Consider the following 6,553-nt stretch of genomic DNA (forward strand, 5'->3'; position numbering starts at 1 on the left):
TGCATCCGTTAATTTAATTGCCATTGGCTCGTGTGATAGTAATATGGATCTTAGTAGTATTTTAAGTGATAATTGATTCTATAAACAACTATAAAAGATAAATTTCGGCTTTCTCTGGCTCCCTGCACTGGGCGTAATGCGAAACCGGAAGTGTCTAACCGCACACTCGCTGATCCGAAATCCAAAATGGCGGCCACGTGCACCTAGCCTATTATATTCAAATTGCAAACACATGAGGACAGTCTCCATGAAAGACCCACTGGCAGATGAACGTGCTACTACATTTCTCTCCGAAACGGTAGGAAATTAAATTAGATTTAATAGAGGATTTTAACTGTGACAAGATGATTGACAGGGCAATCAACATGACGGGATGCACGCGACAGATAAAGTCCGATAAAGATGACGAAGTAGCATGTCCCAAAGTTGCCTACTTTTTTGCTACACATTCAAAAACAAATACATTTTCTTCACAAAAAGAGTAAATACTTTTATGGCGTAGTGTAACAGGCGAATTGGGACGCAGCATATGGCTTTACACATGACGATCGCTCTGATTGGTTTTAGGAGTTTTAGGTCTATCTCTGGGTCTATCCAATTGCGCCCAGAGGCATTTGTGAGACGTCCGTTGGTGACGCCTCTTTGGAAATGAGTCATTAAAGGAGTTTTGCCAGATCCTAACTCAGTTACTACTGAGAATGGTCTGGTTTTAACCAGGCTATTTGAAAGTATAAAATCTAATTTAAAATTGACTATTTACCAATATTTGTTTTGCTCAGGACATCACATTATTATCATTAGCTTAGCAAAATGCTACATTAGGCATTATTTATTTTTTATTTATTTTTTATTTTATTTTTATTTTTAGTGCTGTAAAGAAAATCCAAAACGTTGGACAAAGTGAGAGGAATATTCTAATAGGCTAATTAATTCGATGTGGAGAAAGTGTTGATTAGCAACATGCTAACACCAAAATTTATTGAAATTTGTAGCACATTCAATCTCCGTCATGTGAGCAGTGCTATTTTATTTTACTGCTGTAGCGTTCGGTATTCAGTCACTTTAACGATTTCATTACATCTAGGGCGTTGCCTAAAGCCGCAGTCACACTAAACTTTGAGCATGCTAAATTTATTTGCATAGCAAATAATAATGAATCCAAAATTTTAAAACACATAAGCTACGAGGTCATGCCTTGACATCTTGATCTTCTATTGGTAACAGTTTCACGTAGCCTAATACAAATATGCAGGTCAGAGTTCACCAGTTTTGAACTTTGGAAAGCAGCTAAATGCTAAACTTCTTCCCATGAGCTTGAGTTTCCACTCACCCGCATTCGTTAGGTTACATTTATCATTTTGAAGGGGGGATTTTCGAGGGTGAAATCCAGTCATTTATGTTGGAACCCACGTGATCGGAAATCAAGAAATTGCACGTGAAAGATGCATTCCCCATGCAAATTTCGCCCCAGGTTCAAGTTTGGTCTGACAGAAAGCTGATTGTTTTGACCGTGACTTCTGTGTGAGCTGAGCTTCATAAATTGCTACAATAACGACAATAGACAATGGACCTTTTTTTCATGAGAAATTTCACCAAAAAATTGTTAACGAGACTTCACCTTTAAGAAGCATGAAATTATGTGTAAATCCCATGATTAGGCTATATGCTCTAAATTGTCGCAGTACTGCGGATCTGTGAATCAGTCCACAATGCATCTGGGGTTCAGTGGAGAAAAAAATCCAGTGAATGGGATTTATTTGTGGCTAGGCTATTGTGACAGGCTGCTTTGACGTCATGTACGATATACATGGAAACTTCCACTGCATCCGCCAGGAAGAGCGACAGGTGTTTCTGCGACCTCTCATCAAGAGTGAGCTGTTCTTTACGGAGGACAGCTGAGTTGGAAAAATGCATTTTTCTTTATATCTCATATAGCCAATACGTGAAATCTTGAGGTGCCTTTTTCTGCACTATCATTTGATTTGACTTGCCTGGTGGACAATCCAGCTTTAACTTTAGAGAACAGGAGAAATAGTTTTACCCTTTAAGAATGCATAATCCTAATTCTATGTGAAACATAATTCTAGTCAGCACATCTATCTATCTATCTATCTATCTATCTATCTATCTGTAGAAATACATTCATTATTAAATATATAATTAAAGTGTGAATAAACCATAAAATCCTTAAATCACTACAAATTATTACAAAACAAATTAATAAATCTCCATTCTATTTCATTTTAGAAATACTTGCCGTTCATTTTATGGAGGGCCAAATTACTCAAAATGAAATAATTTATAGTAAATATAAATATTTATATTGATAAATAAATTACATTACATTTTACATTTGTTATTTCCAAAATCATTGAATTTTGTTGACCAAAATTACTAATTAATTATTATTATTTTTTACTATAATTAATTGAATATCAATTCAATAGACAGTTCAACAGGCCATATTGTGCCCTTTTACAAAGTCTTGATTTAGTTTTTGGGGTTTACTTATAGGTTTTTACGCTTGAATGCTCAAAAATATTTTTCATTGTTGCAGCACCTCTTTTCCCAGTCTGTCAGTAACACTCTGTTTAGTTCTTGTCTTTATGAAGCCCCTCCTTATGAAAGACGAAATGTGCTCTGATTGGTCGGCAGCACCAGTGTGTTGTGATTGGTCAACATCTTCAAAAGTGTTTTGGAAAAGCCACACCCCTTACATTAACCCCGCCCCTTTTTTGCGAAGGCCTTGGGGCTGGAATTATTTAAATTAGGGATATTGTGACGTGTTTGTTCCCGGTAGAAAACTCAAAAGTGGGATTTGTGCTTTGTAACTTTGCAGACCCATTTCATGCTCAAACAGCAACATAAAGGAAGTTAAAAAAAATTCAGGTCATTATAGCATAATAGGTCCTCTTTAATGATTTTGACTGCTGGAGACAGTCATTTCAAGTTAGGTTCATTTAAACAAAAGCATGGGAAACATTTGTGTTTCTAATACTTTCCAAACTGTGGAAAGTGTCTTCATATTCATTGCACAACGCTGCAAAGCTCAACAGAAGGAGGCAACAGAACGAATCAGCATGACACTGAGATTATTACTGCTATGATCATCAGCAGGATGAAGTCCTGACGTTTCCTCTTTTATGGAAAACACCAAAACCGCTCGTAGCACACAGCTGTGCACAGTGGGCACCAAGGGTGAAACACAGCCTCCTCTGGAGAGCATAACTATTCCAGTCGTGTTCCAAGAAAATTGGTTTTAGTGGAGTCTCTGCAGCTGTTACATTCAATAGCATGAAAACAATATCACACGCTGTATAACGTCAGCGATGACCTAACCCCCAACATCATATCCATACCCATTCTATAATAACCTGAATCTAAAGATAGAAAGAAAACAAGCTGCTCTCAACAAGTTCATATGAGCTATTGGCAAAAACAACTAATCATGATTCGCAAATGGGGCTGAGGATTTGATGTCAGCTGCTAAAACTAGCAGTCATTTAGCAAAGAGAGAGGGGAGGAAAAAACAAATTTAATTAACCCAAAATTGCTGCTGTATCTGAATAAAAATAGTCCATTTAAATGAAAAGGGGTTTGTGAGGGGAAATTATTTGCTGAAAAGACGGGAGATGTTTGCTTCCCTGTGTCATTATTCTGCTGTTGTAGAGGCTAATTTCTGTTCTGCCTGTCTGTGTTATGAGAATGTGTGTGTGTGTGTGTGTGTGTGTGTGTGTGTGTGCGGTTCTGAAGAGTGTGGTCGTTCTCATGCCGAGAGTGTGATTAACACAACAAAGACGGTGTTAGATGCTCTCGGTGAGCAGTCATAACAGTTCCTCAGACCCATGGTGACTTTACATGGACTTTCATGGATATGAATAACTTGCATTCGCCTGATCCGAATATGGCAATCTTGGAAAGGTCAACATATAGTTTGTGGAGTTTATATAGGTCATACATGGCACAGTATGTTAAACTACATTTATGTCTAAGAGGGTTGATTTTTATTGAAACTATCATTTACTTTTTATTTAAGCTATAAATGTTACTTTAAAACTGTATTTACTTTGTTTTACCCTTGTCCTTGCAATAAATAAATAAATAAAGAGTGAAATAAACATATGCCATTTCCTTATTTATTATTAACAATTATTCATATCAGTTTTACACAAATTATGGTTTGTGTCCCTCAATTGTGGTGTGATTTCCGCCAGTTTACTCTTAATAGCGTTTTTGTAAAGTTACGATATTAATCCTTGTTTTATTTCTGCTTTTGTCCCAAAGTCTGCTTGCCATGGTCCATAACGTTTGAACGAAACAACAACAGAGTGAGCGTGCTGCTAGACGTTACGCAGTTTTCCACGTCTGTCGCCATGGTTACTATGGCAGTTATGGCAGTACAAGCGAAAACCAGGGATAACGCGGATATTACGTCATTGACAGGCGTCAAGTGACAAGGGATGGGCACTATTTAAAATAGTTAATTTCTCTGAATTTACACATTCTTGGAAACATTTAGGATAATGTAAGTACACAACTGAAAGAAATATATAGCCAAATATGTGCTGTGCAAGTGTTATTTGGATATTTTGATACAAAATTCTTACATATTGTACCTTTAAGATAAAAAAATAGCAATGGATTTTATTAATTTTGTGGTGTTATGTGTTTTTGCAAACTAATCCATGGATAACTTTAGCTCTTTGAATCAATTGTAAATTATACAAATAAATATATATTCTGCTGCCAGGCCAGTAGTTGGCGATGTCACTTTGTAAAGAAACACGTCACTGTTTTCACATATTCACGTTTTTGTAGTTTATACAGAGACGATAACGGTATTATTTAAAAAAAACGGCACTTTGAAACCCGTTTTAAAAAAAGTGTACGTCTTAAGGCCCCCAGAACACCACTGTTGTGTAAATGAATGGCAAAAACTATTTTGTTGTTTTTGTTGAAAACGGTGTCATGTAAACGGCCCCTAAGAGAGTCAACTTGGTCCCTTGAGCAAGTTTGCCCATGAGAATCAGCGAAAAGAGTTTCCCCACTAAACGGAGCCCAAATGCTTGAAGCCACAGGTGCAGTTTTCATCTCACTAACAAGTGGAATCTGTTCTCGGCTCACATAGCACGTAATAGCATCGCAACACACCAAGAGCTTCAACTCAGAGCGCTCATGGGAGAAGAACATGACGGCGTCAATCTCTCTGTTGAGATCCTCTCATCAACCTCTGATTTCCTATCTGTTTCCTTTCTCTCTAAATCCCAGAAATCCAAATGTTTGCTCAATCGATTTCCCACTGTCACTCCCAGATGATTCGGCAGGCTGACAATATCAGAGCAGGCATCAGTCTGAAGTGCCGTCATATTATATGAGGTCAGTCAGTGTTCTTGTTTTCTCCTGCATATCTTGAGATGTTTTTGAAAGAAGTCTCTCATGCTGACCAAGGCTGCATTTATTTGATCAAAAACACAGTGAAATATTATTACAATTTAAATCTATATGAATACATTTTAGATGTACAATACATTTGTAATTTATTCCTGAATTTTCAGCATCATTACTCCAGTCTTCAGTGTCACATGATCCTTCCGAAATCAGTCTAATATGATGATTTGATGATCAAGAAACATTTCTCATTATAATCAATGTTAAAAACAGTTCTGCTGCTTTATATTTTTGTGGAAACCATAATACTTTTTTTCAGGATTCTGTGATAAATAAAAAAGTTCAAAAGAACAGCATTTATTTGAATTGAAATCCTTTGTAACATTTTAAATGTTTTACTGTCATTTTTGAGCAACTGAATGAGTCCTTGCTGAATAAAAGTATGAATTTCTTTACCATAGTCTACCATAACAATCATAACTGTGGACATTTATCAATGTTAAAGGGATACTCCACTTTTTTTGGAAATAGGCTCATTTTACAACTCCCCCAGAGTTAAACAGTTGAGTTTTACCGTTTTCGAATCCATTCAGCCGATCTCCGGGTCTGGCGGTACCACTTTCATATCATTACTCCTGCTGGACTCATGGTACGGCAGCAAAGTTTCTCGATTATTACGCAGGAATGAGAGTATAGTTCCTAGCCATATCAGCCTAGAAAATCACAACTTTTCATTTTCCGTCGGTCTTAGTACACGATGTAACTACAGAAGAGTCAAGTTTTAAATAGGAAAAATATCGAAACTCTTTGGTCATTTTTTTGAGAGAGATGCTAATGGTCTTGTCCGATTCAATGATCTATGCTAAGCTATGCTAAAAGTGGTACCGCCAGACCCGGAGATCAGCTGAATGGATTCGAAAACGGTAAAACTCAACTGTTTAACTCTGGGGGAGCTATAAAATGAGCCTATTTCCAAAAAAAGTGGAGTATCCCTTTAACAATAGTCAATCGGTCAGTGTAATTTTTTTGTGTGTAAATAACATTTTTAATTATAAAATGACATTTTCTAATATTTAATATTGTTATTTGTAATAATATAGATAATATTAATTACAGTTTTAATAGATACCCAACTATATAAGTGCGAGAGAACGCAAAAGCATTG

Source organism: Abramis brama, assembly GCF_963993115.1.
Source record: "Abramis brama genome assembly, chromosome: 6".
Taxonomy (NCBI): Eukaryota; Metazoa; Chordata; class Actinopteri; order Cypriniformes; family Leuciscidae; genus Abramis; species Abramis brama.